This window comes from Gopherus flavomarginatus, chromosome 9 (assembly GCF_025201925.1).
Source record: "Gopherus flavomarginatus isolate rGopFla2 chromosome 9, rGopFla2.mat.asm, whole genome shotgun sequence".
Taxonomy (NCBI): Eukaryota; Metazoa; Chordata; order Testudines; family Testudinidae; genus Gopherus; species Gopherus flavomarginatus.
In genome coordinates this window covers 38,876,147-38,901,080 of record NC_066625.1, presented here as the reverse complement: position 1 = coordinate 38,901,080, position 24,934 = coordinate 38,876,147, and the positions used below count along the sequence as shown (strand labels likewise).

Here is a 24,934-nt window from a genome sequence, read left to right as displayed (position 1 = left end):
CCCCAAATACACCCTTGACACCTTCGAGGAGCAGTGGGCGCAGTCCAGGGTTCTCTGCTCGGTGTCCCCATCAGGCTCCTTTCTTTTGATCCTCTGACCGCACTCCTGTCCCTGTTCTTTTATTAGTTGTCCCCCGAAATCAGTTGGGTTTTGAGGTACTGTAGATCCTCCCCTTAGGCTGGGGGGGGGATCCTTTAGCACTTCCCAGAACCCAATATGTACACCCCCCACTACAGAAAGGATGTGGCTAGATTGGAGAGAGTCCAGGGGAGGGCAAAAAAAATTATTAGAGGGCTGGGACACATACCTTATGAGGAGAGGGTGAGGGAACTGGGCTTATATAGTCTGGAGAAGGGAAGAGTAAGGGGGATTTGATAGCAGCCTTCAACTACCTGAAGGGGGGTTCCAAAGACGATGGATTTAGGCTGTTCTCAGTGGTGGCAGATGACAGAACAAAGAACAATGGCCTGAAGTTGCAGTGTGGGAGACCTAGTTTGGTGTAACAGGTTGCTGGCCATAAAGGTTCTGGCCAGGCCCCTGTTAGCACAACTCCAGTTAAGGGGTATTAATTGGTACTGGCTGGGTGTAGCTCGCAAAAGGGCTTAAGGAAAAACATCTGCAGGTCTTGTTAGCCAGGAGGCTATATAAAGGTAGCAGGGAGGGGAGAAAGCAGGTAAGGTAGGTCCCAGCTGGCTGAAGAAGCTAGCTGGCTCCCAGGGAGCTGGCTGGAATGGACTGTATATAAACAGTGGTGGGAACTGACGAGGAACAAAAAGGCACTAGTGCTTGCATATCATGCAGTCCCCAACTGATTTTTGGGACAAGCAGTGAAGCGCTCTGTTACAGTTGGATATTAGGAAATATTATTTCACTAGGAGGGTGGTGAAGCATCGGAATGGGTTACCTAGGGAGGTGGTGGAATCTCCATTCTTAGAGGCTTTTAAGGTCCAACTTGACAAAGTCCTGGCTGGGATGATTTAGTTGGGGTTGGTCCTGCTTTGAGCAGGGGGTTGGACTATAACAGGGGTAGGCAACCTACGGCATACGTGCGAAAGGTGGCACATGAGCTGATTTTCAGTGGCACTCACACTGCCCGGGTCCTGGCCACCAGTCCAGAGGGCTCTTCATTTTAATTTAATTTTAAATGAAGCATCTTAAACATTTAAAAAACCTTATTTACTTTACACACAATAATTTAGTTATATATTATAGACTTATAGAAAGAGACCTTCTAAAAATGTTAAAATGTATTACTGGCATGCAAAACCTTAAATCAGAGTGAATAAATGAAGACTTGGCAGCACACCACTTCTGAAAGGTTGCCGACTCCTGGACTAGAAGATCTCCTGAGGTCTCTTCCAACCTTAATCTTCTATGATACTATGATTAACATAACAAAGGGCTGGTAATTAAATTAAGGATTAGAAAGTCCTTAGATGAGCCTGTAAAACAGGAATCCCTCTGCAGGGGGTTGTGAGTGTTGAAGACCCCCACACACACATCTGCAGTGGACTCAGAATAAATATAGCCAAGCCCTATGAGCCAAGTTTACATTTAGAAAAGAGATAAATTTGAGGAGTGTACATGAAAAGAAGGGGCCAAAACCAAGGGAAGGGATAGTGGTGAAAATAGAGGAAGTTCTCACTCTATCTGTGGTACTTATGCAGCCCCATCACCATAGTATCTGTGCACATCACACTGTCTAAACTATTTCTCCTCACAGTCCATCTGAGGTAGAGCAGTACTGTTATCCTCATTGTACAGATAGGGCACTGAGACACAGAGATACTAAAGGTCAGATTTTCAAAGGTATTTAGGCAGCTAGTGGGATTTTCAAAAGCATTAAGGAGATTAGGTGCTTTGTAAACCCCACCAGAGGCCTAGCTGCATCTTTAGGTGCCCAAAAACCTTTGAAACTCCATCCTTAAGGCATTGGCCTGTGGTCATACAGGAAGTCCACAGAGGGGAATAGAACCTAGGTCTTTCAGGGCTAGCTCCCTATGCACTGGACCAGACTATCTCTCTGCTGCATACTGCAAAAAAGAAGACTCTAACAGATGATAGCAAAACCACAAAGGTCACTTCTCTGAGACTCCAGCAATTGGTACCAGGCAACTGGGAAGGACTTCTGTATAAAGGCTAGTTACTTTCCAGAAGGCTCTTAAACACAACATTACAGTGAGTGAGTTGCAGTTTTCATAGGAGAACATTTAAAACCAAACGCCAAGAAAATCCCACATTTTAAAGTTGAGAAAAAAAATTTGTGGCAGAAAAGGAACATAAATAGGCATAGGAGCTCTGGGCAGCTCTTCCCCTTGAAAGATAGTTGGAGGGTCAAATCCTCTAGTTCTTAAGAAAGTAAAACTTCTATTGCCATCAGCACCTCCGCTTATAGATATTAACATCACAGTGATCATGTGATAACATGCTCAATAACTAAACACTTCATACTTAAATATCTGGGCCATCTTATCCAGGGCTACACATCTTATACACAATGGTCAGGGACCAGTGTTGCTGATTCTCATGATTTTGTCATGAGTCTCATGATAATTATTGTTTTTCTTAAAGCCCCAGCTCCTTGAGTCAAGTGGATATGATGATTTCAGCCTTCATTCTTAAAGAAAAATTATGTTTCTAGCCCTTCTGGCTGTGGATAAAGCTTTAAAAATTGACCCTGTGCACTCAAAGGCTCAAAAAGCAGAAGACAGATAAAAAGAACACCAAATCTATTATTTTTACATAATTTCTATATTTTAAAGCCAATCTCATGATTTTTGGTTAGCCTGTTTCATGATTTTTGAACATTTGGGGTTGTCAATACTGTGAAAGTGACTTGAAAGTGTCAGTTTCACTCCTGTTTATCCTCGGTTTCTAGTCTATTATTTGTAATGGTGTAATATCCTGAGAACCCCAGGCAGGTGCAGTGTAAACTTACAGTGCCTAGTAGGTTGTTTCCAAAAGTTAAATGATCTATTCCAAGCTTGGTGAACTGCAAAAATGTAATACAAAGTAATCTAAATTTTTCTATAATTGTTTCAGTTATTGTATTCAAGAGTTCAATTGTTGTATTCAAGAGTTAGTAACAAAGTAAGAATATACATTAAAATTGTATACCTAACCAGTGTCCCTTAAGTGACTTGGCACAAGATGTCAGAACATGTTAGTATTAGACCTGACTGGATCTAATATTTATTTTTCTTTCTTTATATACGAATTAGACACAGTGCCCCTGTCAGCTAATTTCTAAGTTATCTCTTAAAAAGAAAACACTAGAGTTTTCAGGTGCCTAAGTAACCCCTGGAATTACAGTTTAAGTCGCCCACTGCCCAAATCTGAAATGATGCTCCTACTGGTACTTACCACATAAGTGTTGTGCTATAGAATTTTTCAGGGTTAGTGCTTTAAAAAGGTGGGTAAGCATTAGCTCCACTTTGCAGATTGAGAAATTTACATTTGTTCTAAAATTAAATATTACTTGGTGTTTTACATCCCCTTCTGTAAAAGTCCTAAAAAATACCATATCAATTGCAATAACTGTAACCTGATATGCCAATTAAAAAGGGATTTAGCTACCAAAGAAACATTGAAAATTTGGGTTGTTAAGCCTAGATTATGTAATTAAATTAGTAAACTCTGTGGTTGAATTGGATTATAGTATAGCTCAGTGTACAGTTTAAGGTTTACAATAAATAAAAATACTGCAGTCTTTATTTCTTTCTACCCTGTATTCTATTCTGGTTATAACCTGGCTTGATTCTGGCCATGTAGGTCATGCCAAACAGTCTTGAAACGTAGCTTGACTGCAACCAGATTTAACAATTGTGACAGGAAATGTTGCTTTCTACATTTGTTATTTTTATAGTGCCATAAACTTACATGGCGCTTTACAAACCTATAAGAAGACACATTCATTTCCCCATGGAGCTTAGGGTCTATGGCTCTGATCCTGCACACATGCACATAAGTAAGTTTGTACACTTGAGTAGTCCCATTGACTCCAGTGGGACTAGTAACGTGTGAAGTTACTCATGTGAGAAATGTTTGCAGAAGTGGAGCCCAATAAAAAAGACATTGGGCAAAAGCTGAGATAAGGCAGGATGGTGGTGGGTTTTGAAGATGGCTGAACATTTTTGCATTCCTTTTTATTGCATAATGCAATTCAACTTTAATGTTATATTAACATAGTTCTATTGTTATGGCAGCAGTGTAATTTTGGTTTGTTTCACATCCTGTGTATTTTATGGTATAAATTAAACAGAAAAATACATTAAGTTGCACATTTAACAAGAAAAACAGGAATAGAACATCTTTGCTGCATTGAACGTGTATAGTATTGCTGTAGGAACTTAAACTCTTATATGTCCTAACTCTAACTTAACCATGCAACCTCAATGTTGCATCAGGTTTTTTTAAATTCAGTTTATAACATGTTATAATATTTGGCCAATACAATATCCTCATAAGCCCTTTCTTAGCTATAAAAGAGAGCCACCAGCATAGTAAACATCCTTCTATATTTTTTCTTTTCAATTGCCTTACGTTTGATGCTGTGAAATCTCATTCATGGCTCATTCTTTCCTCTTAAAATATTTTCAGTTGTTTAATGTGACAGATGACAATGGACTGTCCTTCTATAAAAGAAGTGGTCCTTGTCCTTTCCTATTCAGGTGAGAGGATTTAAACAAGTGGTCAAATCTCCACTGTTATTAATCCTTACAATGTATTAAATAGAAAGCACCTGGTCATATGGACTTAACTAGTCTTTCAGTGCTCAGTGTCATGCATTCAGAACAGGATGAAGCATAGTGGGTATTGCTAGGGCTTGTCCACTCCTGAAGCCTGTCCTGTACCTATCCTTGTATGTATTACTCTTGTAGCTGTGTCAGTCCCAGGATATTAGAGAGACAAGGTAAGTGAGGTAATATCTTTATTTGGTCCAACTTCTGTTGGGAAGAGAGACAAGCTTTCACTGTGACACTCTGAATATCTTTCCCAGACCTGAAGAAGAGCTCTGTGAAGCTTGAAAGCTTGTCTCTCTCCCCAACAGAAGTTGGACCAATTAAAGATATTACCTCACCCACCTTGTCTCTGTACCTATCCTGTCATTAAACAGGGGACTTCAAATTTCTTGGGCTGTTAATCTGGCACCTTTGGGAGGAAGGATGGTCTTGTGATTAAGGCATTGGACTGGGATTTAATTAATCTGACTTGTATACTCAGACTGTAAATTGTTTATGGCAGTAACTGCCTCTTACTATGTGTTTGCATAGTGCCTATCATGTTGGGGCCCCTAGGTTGGGGGATTCTAGGTCCTGCTGACATAGAAATAATGCTATTTTAAAGGAAGTGCTGAACAATCTAAAACCAGTTGATGTCTTCTTGAGTTCTGGATGTTTGTGCACCCTGAGTTTTATGTTTGATTTCAACCACCTACCCTTTTTCACCCTCCCCTTGCATTTTTGGTTTATCTTTGGTGTGGAGTCATTAACTTTTTTTCCACCTGTACCACCAAATCATCAAGTCTTTCCTTCTTGATAACAAACTGTCTTTTTATACTGTGACCACATGATCCCAGAATTCCTTTAACTTTTTCTGCCATGAAGGGAATACTCTAATATATCGTTTACATTACATTATTATGTATGGCCAAAGATGGCACTTACATTCAATGCATATAAATTTGATAATTTCTCATTTTAAATTATAGCTATAATGCTATAACTATGTTCTCTGTGCAAATTTAGACCCTAATACTTCAACCTTGTATGCATGGGTTTAATGTGACTTCACTGGGACCAGATGGTCACAGGGGTCTGCTCAAACGGAACAATTTTAGGACTGTGAGCTTGATGAATTGCACACTTCCCCTTTTACATTTTCAATAAACATAATTATGGCAGCTATTTAGATTTTTATCACAAAAACTTTAGTGCTGTAAAAATATTTCATATCAACTCCTTTCCCCCACCAAAAAAAAGAGACCTTTTAGGGGTGACAAACAAAAGGTGGTGAAACACTGATATTTCACTATGAAATATTATTAATTATTTGTATTACAGTAGTGGTCAGAAGCCTCAATCAAATCAGGCCCCACTTTGTTAGGCACTGTACAAACATAGAGTCAGACACTGCCTGTTCTCAAGCACATACAAACTAATGGCCTTGTGATGGGGCGGTAGCCCCTCACTGGAGGACAAGGGGTTAAAAGCTGCCCTAGGGAGGCTGCGCCCCGGAGGCAGCAAATCAGAGGAGGTCTGAAGGGAGCAGCCAATCAGGGCCAAGTAGGCCCATATAAAAAGGTGTTTCAAGGCAGAGGAAGGCAGTTCTCTGCTGGGAGCCCAGGGAGGAAGGACTGTGTCCCTGAAGGGCCAAGAAAGCTGCCAGCACCCTGGACAGAGCTGTGCTGCAAACAGGAGCTGAGGAAGTCAGAGACAGCTCCTGGCTGGCTGTGGGGTGGGGGTGGGGTTCAGACTGAGGTCCCGATACAAGGGTAAAAAGAGTGCTGGAGCTATGTGGGAAGTGGCTAGACTGGGACTGCAGTTTGCCACTGGTGGGAAGTGGCTGAACAGTGGGCTGCAGTTCCCCAAAAATGGGGAAGCATAGTGAGTGGCATGGCTGGAGAGCTGTGTTACTGAATAGGACACTGTGGTCCTTGGAGAGACATGGGTCCAAGAGCTGGAGTCTTGGTGGCAATGCACCACCTGAAGGGGGCACACTCAGCTGCAGAGCTAATTCCCAAGACAGGCTGAGGAGACACCAGAGTGGTGAGTGGACCCTGTTACGAGTGGTGGAGAATGCAGGCAGCATGGTCACCCTGATCAGGGGAGGACAGCAGCCTGTAGGGATGATTGTCCAAGTACAAGGGTGACTGAGAGACTAAAGAAAATAGTTAAGGTGAGGATGATGGATCTGGAGTATGCAGAGGTCTTCCTTTCAGAGGGTTATTTTGCCACCCCAGGCTGGACACTGGGGTCAGCACCTCAGCAGAAGGAGACTGACAGACAGCATGTAAGGCTGAAGACTGTGCTGCAGGAAATCCTGGTGAACCAACAGAAGCAATGGGAGGCACAGTGGTATCTCCGGACTTGTCTGGGGCAGCTGGTTAAAGAACAACAGGCCCTGGTAAAGTTCCTGTGGAGGGAGGTTAATAGAAGCTGCAGAGAGAGTGAGGAGAGGCCAGGCACCAGGGCCAGGAGGCTGGTGGCTGGGCTGACTGATTGTCAGGGGCAGCTCTAGCTAAACAAGCAGGTCCTTGGGGTGGCAAATATATGGGGCGGCATAATGCTGGGGCTCCATCTCAAACCTGAGGCAGCATCCTGGGCTGGATCCTGACTGCCCCGGGGGCGAGGGGGCAGTAAACAGCTTGTAAACAGTAAATGGCTTGTCCCCGCTGCTGCAAGCTGAGGAGGGCAGGGCTGCGCTACCGGCTCCCGCCTGGGGGATGTGGGGTGGCCGCTGACCACGGGAGGGCAGCAGGGACAAGCCGAGGAGGAGCGGCCCGTCCTCTGCAGCCAGGGCAGGGCTGCGCTACTGGCTCCTGCCCAAGGGGAGTGGTGGCTGCTGACTGCGGGAGAGCGGCGGGAGCCAGTAGTGCGGCCCTGCCCTGGCTGCAGAGGATGGGCCACTCCTCCTCGGCTTGTCCCTGATGCTTTCCCGTGGTCAGTGTCCATTCCCCAGGTGGGAGCTCGTAGCACGGCCCTGCCCCAGCTGCAAAGGATGGGTGGAACATGGCACCCAGGTGGGCTGCTCCTCCTCGGTTTGTCCCCGCCCCTACCTCCTCCTCCTCCCTTCTACACCACCTTCTGCCAGGGCAGGGGAGAGGGGAGTGGAGCGACAGCCTGGGCTGAGCCAAACTCATGCTGGGGCCAAGACAAAGACTGAGGATGAGAGGGGCTGGGATCCAGCAGCAGCCCCAACCCCCAGCCACGGGAGCAGTGGCAATGGGAGATGAATCCACCTTGGGCCAGATCCACAGTAAGGCAAGAGTCTGGCCAGGCAGGAGGGTCCCCGGGACCCCTGGGGAGCTTCTGCCTGCTGGAGCCCCAGAGGCTGCTGTCTCCCTCCCCAGCCCCGCACAGCATGCCGGTGCCAGAAGTCTCCTTCTGCCTCCCCACCTGCAGGGGAAGAGTGACCTGGCAGAGAGGGCCAGCATCTGTCCAGCAAGCCAAGCACCTCTTCCAGCCCCAGAGCTCTCTCCATTGCATGCCCCTCAGGCTCCCAGCTGGGCGGCCTCAGTGCTGGCAAAATGCCAGCTGGGCTGGGTCCAGTGTGTATCCGAGCTCAGGGGGAGCTCTCTCACCCCAATGACTAGCACCTTACCTACGGCAAGTACAGTAGTGCAATAGAAGCGTGACGTGAAAAATAGCGTGTCATGTTGTGATACGGTCACTCAAATCACGATTATGTGTGTGTACTGTGCTGCTCTATCAGCACCATTCGCGCTAATTTCCATTTCACATCGGTGCCAGTGGTTATAGGGCTAAAATGCCGGGACAAAAATGAAAATGACTGTCCAGTGCTGCCTACTGGCAACAAAGAGAGAAATGGTAAAAAGAATTAGAAAAACTATCTCATACTTCAAAAAAGTATTTTACAAAAGTCGACAATCAAGGAGAAAGCTCTAAGCAATGCATTGAAGGTGATTATTCATCAACTAATGAAGACCAGTCAAACCAAGGATTACCTTTATCAACTGATAAAGATGAACAACAATTTGACCAAAGATTATCTTCGCTAATTGATAAAGACGTACAATCACAATCCATCTAAAGATTTACTACTGAAGAGTCCAGAAACAAAGAACTGTTATCCAAATCTGAAACTGCAGAACAAGTATTGGAAGGTGGAGAGACTGACATAGGATCGGATCCAAGAACATGGCCGACAATAATTACTGATGCAATGCAAATGATTATTGTGAAAAAAGGTCCTTCAAAACTAGATCCTACATTTGAATATGCATTTAATGAGTCGAATCGTTGATTTATGCCATCCAGTAGGAAGAAAAAAATGAAAAATAGGGAACAAATTAATAGATCGTGGTTAGTGTATTCATGGACCAAAGATGTAGTTTTTTGTTTTTGCTGCAAACTGTTCTGTAATTCGGACATTCTTCTGGCAACTGCAGGTTTTAATGACTGGCAAAATTTGCATCAGCATTTGAAAGAACATGAAACATCAAAAAATCATTTATGCTCATTGACAAATTGAATTGAGCTGTCAAACAGATTACATTCCAGTACAACAATCGATGTGGTACAGCAGCGTCAACTAAATTAAAAAATTCTACATTGGCAAGCGGTGTTGGATTGTTTACTGACAATCATTAATTTCCTAGCCGAACAGTGCCTCGCATTCTGTGGATCCTTGGATATTTTATTTGAGAATAACAATGGACATTTCTTAAAATTTGTTGAGTTATTGGCAAAATTTGATAATGTTATGGCTGAGCATGTATGAAGAGTGAAAGATGGAGAGATTCACACCCATTATTAGGGTAAAAATACACAAAATGAGATAATAGAATTAATTTCTAATGGAGTGCGTAATGAAATTTTATTGAATTTGAAACATGCCAAATATTACTCAATTATAGTTGATTGTACTCAAGATCTGAGCAAAACTGAGCAAATGTCAATAGTTTTACGATTTCTGAAAACTGATGAAAATGCAGAAGTGAAAATTTGTGAACACTTTCTAGAATTTATACCAGTGAATGAAACTACTGGAAAAGCCCTCACAGATGTAATTCTACAGAGATTGGAACACTGTGGAATACCTTTAGAATATATGCGCAGCCAAGAGTACGATAATGGCTCAAACATGCATGGACGACATGCAGGTTTACAGCAAAGAATACTGAATTTAAACATTCAAGCTTTTTTAATTCCTTGCCATGCACATTCACTCAGTCTGGTTGTCAGTGATGCTGCCATTTCATATTTTACCACAGTGCAAGCAATTTACAGCTCTTTTAGTGCTTCCACACACCGTTGGGCAGTCTTGAAGAAGTATCTTGAACAAAAACTCACACTTAAACCTCTAAGTCAAACTAGATGGGAAAGCAGGTTAGATGCTATTAGACCATTCCGATATTCATCAGGAGAGATTTATGATACACTGTTCGAAAAAAGCCAAGACTTGTCATATGATCCTTCATTTGGACATGAAGCTGAAATATTGGCTCAGAAAATGATGCAGTTTCAATTTTCATGTTGCACGGTTATTTGGCATAATATTCTAAATCAAATTAATTTGACCAGCAAAGTTATGCAGAACATAACCATAGACATATCCGAGGCAAAGATGATTTTGAATAAAACGCTGGGATATTTAAAAAAAAAATACCAGTCAGATGAAGGATTTGAAGAAACTGTCAAAGAAGCAACAACAATAGCAGAGGATCTTGATTTTGAACCGATGTTTGCACTTCAACAATTCATTTGTCCTCGGAAAAAACAAGACAGTTTTGTTATGAGGCTCATGATGATCCTATTCTCAATCCAAATGAAAGGTTTAAAGTTGAATGTTTCTATTGTATTTTGGATGTAGTTATAACTTCCATTGAAGAAAGATTTTGTCAGTTGCATGGTCATTGTGAAACTTTTGAATTTTTATACGATATTCGAAATATTAAAAATCAGTTTTCCAAAGAAGACCTCATGAAGCATTGCCAAGACCTACATTTATTGCTCCATACTGATACTGCTTCTGACATTGATGCAGTAGAATTGTATGATGAATTAATAGCTTTATCTGAGCTAATAAGTCTCCTCTAAAAGTATTAGAATTTATGGCAAGAAATGACTTTTTCACTCCAAACACTGCTATAGCATTATGCATTCTTTTAACGTTACCAGTATCAGTGGCTTCTGGTGAGCGCAGTTTCTCAAAACTGAAATTACTAAAAAATTATTTGAGGTCCATCATGTCTCAAAATCGTTTGTCAGGACTCGCGTTAATTTCAATTGAAAGTACTATTGCAAAAAATTTAGATTTCACTGACTTATTAAAAGACTACACAAGTATAAAAACCAGAAAAATTAAGTTCATATAAATTCTTTTAATTTATAAGAAACTGGAAGACACTAACGTTTTTCATTACAGTGTATAGTTGAACTCAAATTGTTTGTAATTGTGTTTGTGTTTTTGTTAAAATTAAATGTTAGAATTACACTAGTAGGAAATTGTTTCATTTCACTAACTACAGATTCTCTGTTTTATTTTTTTTTTTAAATTTTAAACAGTCAAAACAAAAGTACAAAGTGCAAATATGTGTAAAAGCCAAAAAAATGCATGGGGGGGGAGAGCCAAAAATTTTTTTGCTTGGGGCAGCAAAAAACCTAGAGCTGGCCCTGCTGATTGTTATGCCTGTGGGTGGCAAGGACACTGGAAAAGAGATTGCCCCTACTGGGATGGGGGACTAAAGCCTCAACCAGAGAGTGGGAAGGAGCGAAGAGCCCAAGAGTTCCCCTCCTGTGAGGAGAAGGAGGGGATTGGCATGTTGAGCCTGTTGTCCACAGGTACACCTACAGAGGGAGTGCCCCTAAATAAGTTGCAGAGGCAAGGAGCTTGCTTTTGGTGCCATGAGGGTAGCCATATAAAAAGGCACTGCCCCCTTAGGAGAAGGCGGAATAGGAAATGTTCCTGAGAGCCAGGCTGGGCCAGAGACTGTCAAGGTGGATTCACCAGTGAACTTCCTAGCCTCTCCCGAAAGAGTTAAAAAGCAAAAGAAACTGTCTTTCATTTACAAATGTGTTCTGTCTGGAGTGCAGTTGCTGACCACTTAAGGCTGCTTTGTTTTACAAACGACCGTCGTTAAACCTTAATAGCCCTCCCTATGCACAGCTAGACGGAGCAAGGAAAAAAAAATTCTCTAGATGCAGTTTAAAAAACTAAACCCTTTCCCTCTGCTTATAACCAGCTAGCAGAGAAGCAAATTAATAATCTTACTGGCTTTTGGATTCTTATCTTTCCCACACACTGCACACCTTGTCATAGCATTCTTTCTCAGATCTGAACCTTAGAGTTCAGAAAATGAGATACTAGCATGAATTTCCCTAATCTTAATTACCAGCTTAGATTTGATAGGCTGCCACCACCCAAAAATATAGTGTTTTGGGGCACTCTGACCTCCCCAACCTTCTCTGGGGACCCCAAGAACCCAGACCCCTTGGGTTCTTAAAACAAGGAGAAATAAACCATTCCCCCACCTTCCCCCTCTCAGAACTTCCCTCCCTGGGCTATCCTGAGATACTGATCTAACCTCTTAAATCACCATACAGAGAAGCATCTCCCTTCCCTTCCACAAAGAGGCAAACAGCTTCAAGGAAAACAGAGAGAGATTTTCTCTCTCCCCCTCCCGTCTCCCCACCCGTCCTGGTGAGTTATCCCAATCCCCTGGGATAAAACAAGGGAAACAGAGAAAAAACAATCAATCAGGTTCTCTAAAAAGAAATCTTTTAATAAAAGAAAGGAAAAAGTAAAGAATTATCTCTGTAACTTCAAGATGCCAATATACAGGGTCCTATAACTTACAGATACCAGAAAGAGACTTTCCCCCCAGTACCAATACAAATCAAAATATTCCCAGCAACTACACATATAAAAGTTAACCAGCCAGATCCACAAATGCAAATAGTGTAAAACAATTAAAAAGCCTAAACCGCCTGTTTTTTACTCACTACTTGAAAAGAGACTTAGAGAGCCTGTAGTAATGTCTGGTCTCTCTCAGACCCTCCGAGAGAAGAACAAAGAACAAAGAACTCACACCCAAACTTCCCTCCTCCCGAATTTAAAAGTATCTTGTCTTCTGATTGGTCTTCTGGTCAGGTGTCCAGTTTCCTGCTTGTAACCCTTTACAGGTATAAGAGACATTAACCCTTAACACTCTGTTTATGACAAAAGGGTTAAAAGCAGCCCTAGGGAAACTGTGTCAGAGGCAGCCTATCAGAGGAGAGTTGAAGGGAGTGGCCAATCAAGGCCAAGTAGGCCCATGTAAAAAGGAAGTTGCTGCAGGGCAGAGGAAGGCAGTTCTCTGCTGGGAGCCCAGGAAGGAAGCACTGTGTCCCTGAAGGGCCAAGAGAGCTGCTAGCACCATGCTGCAAACAGGAGCTGAGGAAGCCAGAGACAGCTCCTGGTTGGCTGCTGGAGGGTGGGGTTACAGACTGAGGCCCTGATACAAAGGTAAAGAGGGTGCCGGAGCCACGTGGGAAGTGGCTAGACCATGGACTGCAGATCCTCCGGAATGGGGAAGCACAGTGCGTGGCATGGCCAGAGGGCTGTGTCGCTGAAGAGGATGCCACGGTCCTTGGAGAGACATGGGTCCAAGAGCAATATACAGTCACAATACACTGTCACAGCAGCAATACACCACCTGAAGGGGGTGCACTCAACCGCAGAGCTAATTCCCAAAACAGGCTGAGGAGGTGCCAGAGTGGTGAGCTGATCCCATTACAGGCCTCAATTCCAGAAGAGCTGAGAACCTTCAGCTCACTTTTAAGTCAATGGGAGCTGCATTTGCACAGCATCTTCAAAACCTAGGCCAGTCAATATTTGACATCTGTGACCCGAAGAGCCCCTCAATGCAAACTGGTGGAGGGCCACTGTACTGTAACTCATATTAGGCCTGACACACAACACATTGTCAGACTATTTCGCCATATAGTGTCTTGTAAGGTATCTCATGAAAACTGGTAATATGCTGGTCATGAATATCATTGCATGATGTATGTATGGGTTCTGTATAAAGAGTTATGTATGTGTGCTTGAAATATGTTTGCTTTGGAGGCAGTGAATAAAACAAACTTGTCCAAGACAAAGAAACGTGGATTTACCTGTCTGCCTGGCTTGATTACAGGCAGAGGACAATGAAATTACAAAGTAAGGAAATGCCTTCAAGCTAGCAAGCGTCAGAGTAAATGGTTTAGTGAACACACTGAAGTCTGAACCAGACCCCCACCCGCAGGTGTTCCTGGCTCTTGAGACAAGGGCAGTGGGCTTTGGGAAGTATAAAGGGAGCAAAAAGACTTGCTGCATATCCATCACTTAAAGAGGAAAAAAGGCAACAGAATCCTTTGATTCTGTGAGCAGTGGATCCTCCTACCAAAAAGGCTAGAGATGCTGTTAGCTTGCGTAAGCGAGAAAGCTTTAGCAAACTACAATCTTTGCCTAAGCAGGTAAGTCTTGGACACTATAAAGCATGTTTTATTTTATTTTGTTTGTAATCACACTTGTCTCTCTTTTTTTTCTTGCTTGATATCACTTAAATCTCTGTTCATAATTAAACTTATTCTTTCTTTTACTATAAACCATCGCAGTGCTGTTACTTTGAAGTAAACAGTGAGTCCTCAGTTAGCCTAACAGGCTGGTGTGTGCAGTGTTCCTTTGGAGGCAGTGAACTTAATTTCTGTGAGTGTTGTGTCCAGTTCCTCTCACTGCAGAGAGATGTCTCTGTGAACCTTGGGAAGTGGATTCACTGATGTTTAACCGCAAGCCAAAGTTAAGGCTGAGTCTCAAGGAGTTTGCTGATGAGGCAAACAAACAGGTGTGTCAGGGAGCCGACACACAGTTTAAGCCCCAGTAAAGCTCTCCCTTGGCTGATGCAGAGAGGTAACACAGTGGAGGTAGGTCGTGTCCGAGGAGTGGGGATGCAGACAGACAGGTCTTTACAGTATTGAAACTCCTGTGGAGGAGGGAAGATCATAGTCAGTGCCAGCATATGGATCAATGCTGAAGGAGGGGTGCATTCTTCTGAGTAGCCAGCAGATGGGACTGTAAGTACATATATACACATACAGAGAGCATGAAAAGGTGGGTGTTGTCTTACCAACTCTGAAAGGCCAATTAAGTAAGAAAAAAACTTTTGAACTGATAATCAAGATAGCCCAGTACAGACAGTTTGATGAGAAGTGTGAGAATACTTACAAGGGATGGATAGAGTTGTTTTGTTCGAACCAACATGTACAAGGTGAGAGGTGGCACATTGCTATGTAGAGGAACTGCACCTCAATATGTCAGGAGTGATGTGTAACTTGTTTGTACCTGTGTATAAGAATACATCCCTGAGGCGATGTCTCTGTCTGGCCTAGGAGGTAGTGGAGTGTCCCTCCACTGACAGAGCTGTGTCCATTGCTGGGGGCACATATTCACAGTATGTCCTGTAGAGTCTGCTGGAAACTATTACTGTGCTTCATTTGACAATAAACCCAGCCGGGTGCCTTCATACCTCATCAGAGTCTGTGGTGATTGGGGGTTCTCTCGGGGTCTGCTGTGCCAGTGATCTGCAGAGCCAGGACAGCACACAGAAAGAACACACGCACACAGCGAACTGTTATCAACATTGAACTGTTAGTTTCAGTTTAAACCCTGTTTAGTTTAGCCAAATTATTGATATATATATAAGTTAAGGTTTGTAAATTGAAAGGCCATCTTGATTTGGCAAAAGAACAAGGTAATCTCCTTTTTGTATCAGGTTCTTGTTCCCCCATGCCAAGAAAAGGCGAGAAACAGGGAGAGTGGGAACCTGCTGTTGCTAGGCAACAAACCCCTATATAGGTGGATGAGGAGAGGAGCTGGGGGTTCCTTTTGAGTTCCTGGGAGTTTGGAGTGGTTGGAGCTAAAAAGGTCCCAGACTCTCTCTCAGTGTTGTGATATACTTTTTCACACTGACTACTGGCCTGCAGTAGTCACTCAGTAAGTGTTATGGGTTAATTGGTTATTTTATTTTGGGAAAGCAAACTCACACACATGGACCTGGTCCGATTAGTTAGTTTAAACTCACACTCATAGATGACGCAAAGCAGGATAGGGTGGGGGTTAAGATAGGGCTATGTACCAGTCTGTTCTGTCTGCCATCCACCGTTGGTGTCCGTAGCTGATCTCGATGATCCGGATCCTGAAGCCTCTCCATTGGCAGCCCCTGGAAAAGGTACAAGAACATCTTTGTATCATTAAGTGTATGTGTGCGTGTGTAAGTATTCTATTCCAAATCTCCAGAGTCATTACTCCATCCCTCTTCCCTTCTTTCCCTTCCCTTTAGCAAATAAAGTGTTGTGGTTCATTCGTGTGTGGTGTTTATTGGAACCAGCTCTGACAGATGGGCTAAAGGGGAAACTCAGTGAGGAGGTAAATTGTAAGGCTCCCCAAAGTCTTCTGATCAGATAGGCCTGAAAAAGAAAAATCCTTACAAAGCAGAGCACCATACCGGTGACGTCTGACAACATCCTCCACCCTTGTTGCACGGGGCTGTCCCAAGCCACCTGGCATGCCACCTGGGACTGTGGTTGGGGCTGACAGCCTGAGCCCCATGCCACCCTGGGCTGATTGCCTGAGCCCTGCGCTGCCCAGGGCCTGTACTGCTCAGGGCTCACAGCCTGAGCCCCACCACTTTGTGTTGGCACTGGCCTCCCCAAATGTTCCTCTATGCTCCCCCGTAAGGAGGCACAACCCAGTTTTTTGGCAAAAATGGTCCTTGTCCCATTTGCTCTTGACAACTGATGAGAGCAATTTGCAACTGGCAAACGCAAATGGGACAAGGACCATTTTTGCCAAAAAAGGACATCCAGGAGAGGACTTAAAAAGGGGGACTGTCCTGGTCAAAACAGGACCTAGGGTCAAACTAGACTTTAGATATTTTCAAGAATTATTTCAGAGGATTGCAGACACTTTTCAGATTTCATTAGAAGAGATAATGGACCAACAACATAAGCTGCTTGACATTCTGCACACATCCTCCTCTTCTAAAATAACCCTCCCTATCAACGAGGCCCTGCTTGATCCTGCAAAAATTGTCTGGCAGATCCCAGCGTCCTTTCCACCAGCTTGCAAGCAGGTGGACCAAAAATACCATGTTCCCACAAAAAACATGGAATTACTTTTTACTCACCACACCCCGAATTCCCTAGTTGTCCTTTTTCTTCCATGGCATTGACATAAATACATATCTCTATCTATTCATCATGATAAAACTGGAAATGACTGGACCTCTTTGGACTAGGGCTGCCAAGCCATTTAAAAAATGTAAATCATACTGTTAAACAATAATAGAATACCATTTATTTAAATATTTTGGAAGTTTTCTATATTTTCAAATATAGGCTCAGGGCATGGATGTCCGGGCTTCAGCCCACCTCAGGATATGGCTCCAGCATGGCTTGGGGCTTCAGCCCAGTAGTATAATGGCCCTACCATCAATCAAATGTAGGCCCCCACCCCCTGGTCCCTCAGGCCCCCGCCCTGGGGGTATTACTTCTGTTGTCAAGATGGACACATGACCAGAAGAAAAGGGTGTCATGTGACCCCTCTAACAACTCCTCCCACTGCTCTTTACCAATCATGATGGGTTCCAGCTGCAGAGGACCTTCTGGAGAGTGAATTTGACCAGTCAGGAGGGAGGAGGAGTTCCGGGGCAGGGTGACCTGCCCAGAAGAGAGTCATGTGACCCCTCTAAGATCTCCCTCTACTTCCCTCTACCAATCAGAGCACAGCACTGTCCCGGGAAGTCCGTGCACTGCACGGAAGATGCCATTTTGTTCCACGTGTTTTAGAAATCGTGGAAAGGCTGAAAGGAAACATGGACTCCTTCACCAACTCTGTGAGAACTGCAGACTTTGTATTAGCTCCAAGGGCCTTCGACTACCCATGGAGGAAGTGCTGCATCAGCAACAATTCTGAGGAGGAGAAGGCAGCAGCCATGGGAAACCATTTGTGTCAGCCCTTGATGGATTTGCTGGAACCCAACCCCAAAACCCAGCCGCACATGAGGAAGATTGACAAGCATGACGCCCTCTCATTTTCCATCCCCCTAGAGGAGGAAGGCAACTGTGGCTCATGGGAATCACTGGTGGACAGGGTGAACAGAAAAGACATCACTCGGGTAAATGAACGATTAATTAGTGACGGTTGAAGATGGGTTGTAATGGGGTTAGGAACCAACCCGGGGTTGTGTAAATCTAAAAAGCAAGCAGTGGGGGGGCTTACACTGTTTCTTTTCTGAAAATCTCTCAAGAGCTCAATGATGCCTTTCTAGAGGACCCAGAGGCTCTGGACAACTTTGCATCAGACCGCAAAGACTAACCGGGCCTGCCTTGTTTTTACTCAATGCCAGTACAAATCACTGACAAGGAAGCTGAGGAGGATGGCAATATGGATTTAAGGAGAAGGCTTGGCATGGAACTAACTGAGCCAGTGCCACGTCATGAGCGTAAAAAAGTCATGCGTTCTATTGTACATGCTGCTGTTTATGCTGTCCTTAATCACTGTTTTAGGGAAAAGCTCTTCAAAGATTGTGAGGGCTGTGTCATAGACACGCCAGCCCAACTGCATGAGTTGGACTTCAGAGGATATAAACTGCAAGCTCCGGGACCTGTGCGTTGACATGTGTTTGGAAAGCTTATTAAACACTGTTATTGCCATAGATTATGCTTTGCAAAGTCTGTGCCTAACCCAAGAAAATTTAGCACAAGGGATGACCTTGGTAAATGTTGTGCAATTCGGGCGAGACCCTGACAGTGTTTTGAAGAAAATGTCCGAACCGGAAGATGCCTGCTTACAGCGTTATATTGACCGTCTGGTCCACACAAAAAGTTATAGAACCCTGCTTAAGAAAAAGACTATTAGTATGAAATCTAAAAGGATTAAGTTAGAGAATGGTGAGGGGACAAACATGCAATATAAAATTTCTTGCTGTAAATAAAAATATCTATTGAAAAGGGCTTTGTAACTATCTGTGTTTCTTTTAGAAGGTCTGTGTGGCCCTTAAGTAAGATAAAAGTTTTGATGGAGCCTCTTGGTTTGTTTTCAAGGGGTTGTATGTGTTTTAAATAAAAAATAGTTTATGAGAAACTAGCTCTTGTGTCTTTGTGTAAGAGAGACCCTGTCATAAACAGATGGTTAAGGGTTAATGTCTCTTTTACCTGTAAAGGGTTAAGAAGCTCAGTGAACCTGGCTGACACTTGACCAAAGGACCAACGGGGGGACAAGATACTTTCAAATCTCTGTGGAGGGAAGTCTTTGTTTGTGCTGTTTGTTTTGTTCGTTGTTCGCTCTTGGGGCTAAGAGGGACCAGACGTGCAACCCAGGTTTTCCAATCTTTCTGAAACAGTCTCTCATGTTCAAAATAGTAAGTACTAGCTAGAAAAGGCGGAGTAGTCTTATGTTTGTTTTCTTAACGTGTAAATGTGTATTTTGCTGGAAAGATTTTTACCTCTGTTTGCTGTAACTTGAATCTCAGGCTGGAGGGGGGAAGTCCCTCTAGTCTATATGAGCTGAATACCCTGTAAACATTTTCCATCCTGATTTTACACAGATAGTTTTTACTTTTTTCTTTCTTTAATTAAAAGCTTTCTTTTTTAAGAACCTGATTGATTTTTTCCCCTTGTTTAAGACGCAAGGGGATTGGGTCTAAACTCACCAGGGGATTGGTGAGGGGAAAGGAGGTGGGGGGAAGGTTAATTCCTCTCTGTTTTAAGATCCAAGGAGTTTGGATCAGTATAGCTGTCAGGGTAACCCAGGGAGGGGAAAGTCTGGGAGGAAGGAGGAGGGAGAATGGTTTATTTCTCCTTGTTTTAAGACCCAAGGGGTTTGGGTCCTGGGTCCCCCAGGGAAGGTTTTGGGGGGACAGGGAGTGTACCAGACACTGGAATTTCTGGTTGTTGGCAGCGCTATCAGATCTAAGCTAGGAATTAAGCTTAAAAGGGTACATGCAGGTCTCCACTTTTTGGATGCTAAAGTTCAAAGTGGGAAAAATACCTTGACAGACCCATTGACAGCAAAAAACACTGAAGTGTGCATAGTAGAATCTTGTGGGGAAATCTCCCCAAAAATGTGTTTAAAATAAAGCAAAAAAAAAAAAGGCTTCTGTATAAAACAGGGATATTTAAGACATGGGTTTGAATACAATAGAGCTGACACCCTGTTGAGCTGATGGTTTAACCACACCCTCACTGAATAACCAGGTGACTCTATTGCAGGGTCAGCAACCTTTCAGAAGTGGTGTGCCGAGTCTTCATTTATTCACTCTAATTTAAGGTTTTGGGTTTAACATTTTTAGAAGGTCTCTTTCTATAAGTCTATAATATAAAACTAAACTATTGTTGTATGTAAAGTAAATAAGGTTTTTAAAATGTTTAAAAAGCTTCATTTAAAATTAAATTAAAATGCAGAGCCCCCCGGACCTGTGGCCAGGAGCCGGGCAGTGTGGGTGCCACTGGAAATCACCTCGTGTGTAGCCTTCGGCACATGTGCCATAGGTTGCCTACCCCTGCTCTATTGAGTCTGTATGTCTAGGTGTGATTACTCACCCTTGTTGCCGTCAGAGTTAAACGTAGGGGGATTGTGAACTCTGATTAATATTAAATGAAATAAAACCTCAGGAGTTCATAGTTTCTGTTGGACAGTTTAAATATAATCCCAGGAGTTCATTGACTGCTATGGGTCAGCCTTTCTAGCAACTCAAAGTTGTTAAAAGTTTAATATAATATAATATATTTACATAAATAAACATGGGTCTAACCCCAAAACTGAAATGTTTCAAGGGTTCACAAACCTCCACCACACTTTTATAAAATAAGCATTTGCTGTAAAATAAACATTTAAATGCTATGAAAAAACCCTAAGAATCAAACATTTAAAAGCTATGGGTATTTGGAGAGTGTTGACTATGGTTGTGCTACATCCATTTTATTTCAAAACAAACCAAAACTTTAAGGATGAAAGAAACCTGATTTAAAAAAAAAAACAACCCTAAAACATTCATTAATATCTGCAAGGTCCACCCAGTCAGGAGAGGGTACAGTAACATTAAGGATTGTTGTGTATGGTGACTTACTGTTTAATACTGTAAGAGGGCCCTATAGTACTCCCTTTTTTTTCTATTTAAACAGGAAAGTGTATTTTAACTGGAGAGAGCGGAAGGGGGGTGGTGGGGTGGAGAATAAGCACCCTAGTGGTGCAGACAACTTAATTCCCCTGCCCCTCAGATCACAAAAGGGAACTTTGGGGAGGAGTGCCTAATTTCCTTAAGTATCTATTAAGAGCTGTAGTGATCAAATCAACCTGCTAACTACAGACTTTGAAGTTTGTTTGACAGAGTTAGAATGGTTTAAAAAAACTCAGCTTTTTGGAGACTGTCCTTTTTATTTATTTATTTTTTAAACCTTGAACATGACATCTGCTGGACTGCAAGACTAGGTATGCTGCTTGTTTTTTAACTCTGAAAATATATAATGTTACTTTTTGTCCATGCTGTCCTTACTAATAATGATACATGTTTTTACAGATGCTCCTTGAGTTTTTTGCGTAAGTCAGAAACGTATACCCGACCATTATACACACACACACACACAAACAAACAAACCTCCTATTTCTAGCTTATGGAACTTTTTCCATAAGTCAGGTTTGCGTAATTGGGGGACGTCTGTATTCAATGTGATCTGTTTAGCATGGAAACAGCAACTTCAAGCTGTATTTCACCAGGGCAAGGTAAAACTGTATTTTAACTATAGTTGTGCTTAATACGGTTTAATAAAAAAACCCAGGTATTAAACAAGTTTTATAGGGGTTTGATGCATTTGGGGAATAATACTAACTAAAAATTTTGCTTGTTCTTTAACCCAAAGGCTCAAATACACACGGAGAGGAAACAGAACAGCCATATGCCAGCATCCCTTTACCCTGTGGTGGAAGGTAACTTTCTGCAACTGGCCTTTAAAAGCATATGTGTTTTAAATGTTTTTTTATTTTTAATTAGTTTTAATGATAAAATTGTGAGATCGGGTCTGTGCATGATATAGATGTGGGTTTTTTTTTAAAGTATATGGCTGCAAACTGTTGGTTTGGTTTAGTTAGTGTTTACATTGATATTGGTGATTTAAGGGACCTATGCAAGACATAGTTATGGTGGAGGGATTTTAAAAGTATTTTATTGCCCAATTTGTTTTTGTGTGCATGGCGGAAACGTGCTTGTATTAATTAAAAAAAAAGTCTAGGTTTTAGGGAAGCACTAGTTTAGAAATAAATCAAAACCTATGTTTGTTGTACAGCTTGAAATGGATTATTTTGTTTTAAAGTTATGACTTCTTAAATAAATACTCATTAGGATGTTTTTCTATTTTTTAAGTTTATAAGACAGTTTCATGTGTTTTATAATAATAATGTCTGCTCCACAGTATGGTCAAAGCATGAGAGATCCTTAGACCAGAGGGTAAACAAGCTCAAAAGAAAGAGGAAAGAGACAGCTGAAAAGGAAAATTCACCAGCGTCAATGGCTGATGGATGGCTGAAGCCCAGTATATATGTTTTGCTTATTGGTTTGGTTATTTTATGAGGCTTTGTATTTTAAGCAAATACATAGGTGTAGGTAAGAAAGATGGTAATGTTAATTCTTGTAAAATGTTTATTTGATGCTAAATTGGTACATCTGTTTTTCTTAATCAGCCATTGACAGCTCTCCTGACAATGTTTTAGTCACACTTCCACCAAAGAACCAGAAATCTGCTCTGAGACCTTTAACAACAACAACGCAAAACAGCACAAGAGTGCAGACGAAGCATCAGAGCAGTCCAAAGCTCATATATGTCAAACCCGAGGACAAAACAAAACGACTCTGATAAAAAGCAACCACGCAAACAACTCCATTTCCTCAGCAGTCAACACCACACCAAACTCTGAGAAAACTGTGAATGAAAACACACACATTCACAAACCTGGAGCACACGTTTTAGGGTTGTGAATAATAAAACAAGGACTGAAAGCTCCTGTAATGCAGGGGTAGCTCCTTATGAAGTATCCAACAATTGTAACAAAGTATTCTCCCAGCTCCATAAGTTCAGCACTGCTCTTTGGTATTCTAAGATTTGGGAAAAATATGAATTTTCGTTCAGAAAGCTGGTGGGCGCTGTATCCTCAGGGGTTCTAAAAGAAAGGAGGACTGGAAACTACATCAAAAATGCAAAAACTCTTGCAGCTGACTTTGAAAAATACTTTAGTTTTCCAGAGAGGTGGATCTGAGCAGGCATGATTAGTTGTGGAAAGGGGTCTGGGTAAAAGGGGCATCCTCAAGGGTCACATCAGCTAAGAGGTAAACAAAAGGTGAGACAGCATTTGGGGGATAAATGGATGGCTTCCCAAAGGTTATGGGCTAGGGATGCTGTAAAAATTTTTAAAAAGGCTAAAGAGGTGATGAGGAGAAAAAAACAAAAAGATGTCCCCTGTTGGAGGCTCTCCAACTGACTTGCGGGGTGATGGTGACTCTCAAACAGAGTCTGATTTAGAAAATGCCCCAGAAGGCTCTCTAGACAGGTCCCTGTCTACTCCTGATGATCCTTGTGGTGGCCCCTCGGAGTTTGACTCTCAAATAGCATGTGACGTAGAAGATGCGGCTGATGGTCCCATTGAGGAACCCCCAAGTAACGCTGAAAATGCAGATGCAGACCCCCAAACAGACGTGTATATGGAGCGAGTGAGACATTGGCAATGGAAATTATCTAGATTTGGGGTTTCAGTGTATTGTGAGGAATTTTGTTTTGTCAATCTTGAGCAAATAAATTCAGCTCAGCACGTTGTCGAAGCCTTACACAGGGGGATACAGTTAGCTCTTAATGACATTAACAGTAGGGTAGCCCCGGGCTATTACGTTCAGTAACGTTTAGAGAATTGTAATTTAACCAACCCTTTGGTTGAGAAGAACTAGGGATGAGCTGTCTGCTGAAGACTTCTTAAATTAGACCTCAAAGCTGTTACATAGTAAGAGAGAAATGCATGCCAATGGGACATTGCGCCTCATTGTGACAGTTATAAAAAACATAAGTGGGGGTGGCCATAGAGTTTTAAATTCTATCCTCAGTAGTCAAATTATCCATAAAAAGAGATAGTGTGTAGTAGACCTGACTTACACATGTACCAATCTGTTTTTTGTGGGCGGGCTCTTTGCTGTCGTGTCCGACTGCAACCCAAATTGTTAGATGGGGTGAGAAAGTTGCATGAGAAACTCGGGTGGTCAGATCAAAAAAGGATTATGCTAAGCGATGTAGCAGCATTTGAACAGCATTTAGGAGTCAACATACAGTTGGTACTTTATGTGACAAAAGGCGGGTGGGTGTTTTTTTTAAATGGGGGGCCCAGTGTACCCCAAGACTTTTTTCATCCTCTTGCATGATGAGCATTATTATGGGGTTCTGGATGTGAAAAAGTTGTTCGGTGAAAAAAATTGTGAGTTTTGCCACACGGTGTACAGTCACAACCACTCTTGCAGGTATTGTTGTCGCCTCTGCTTGAGTGTGATGTGCTCACTGTGTGGACGTGCAGCTGAGGTGTCCTAGCTGTAGACTGTATTGTTGCTCCAAAGAGTTTTTAGACAGATACATTGACTGCACATCGAAAAAACAAGTCAAATGCCTGTCTAAAACTATGTGATCAGTGTCAGTCTTACAAGGGGCACAGGTATAAAGGGAGGAGTTGTAAGCAGTGTCAGGATTTGATCACTGGTGATGTAGACAGCTACCTGTGTTTTATGGATAGCATTAGAAAGCTCCAAAAAGTATATTTTTTATTATTTTGAATGCACATAGGAGATGGAGTTGCATGTACCCAATTACATTTTTGCTATGTCCCTAAAGCCAGAAAAATCCTGGGAATTGAAGGGCGGTGAGTGTCTTTCTACCTTTGTAGAGACCTTTATTGCCAAAAAGTTCCAGGACTGCATGTTCCTAGTGCACAGTTCCAAAGGTTATGATGCATATTTTGTCATTAGTTACTGAAGGAAAAGATGTGCATAGAACTGATAACTCAGGGTAGTAAACTAATGTGTGTGGAAGTTAAGGCCCTGGACATTTGTTTTATAGACTTTTTAAACTTCTTGCCCATGAAGCTTAGCAAGCTCCCATAGGCTATGGGGTTTGAAGGTTGGAAAGGGTATTTCCCACATTTAAAAAAA

General features: G+C 42.5%; 1 protein-coding gene across 6 annotated transcripts in view; it reads right to left on the bottom strand.

Moving 5' to 3' along the window:
• TELO2 (telomere maintenance 2) overlaps positions 1–24,934 on the bottom strand; it is a 384,906-nt gene that overhangs the window by 48,878 nt on the left and 311,094 nt on the right. The window contains exon 22 of one of the 6 annotated variants that reach the window (XM_050968166.1): positions 365–388. The exons of the other annotated variants lie outside the window; for them this stretch is intronic. The gene's annotated coding sequence lies outside the window, so the exon portion shown is untranslated. Of the gene's footprint in view, positions 1–364; positions 389–24,934 lie in introns of those variants that run through there. 6 annotated transcript variants of the gene reach the window in all.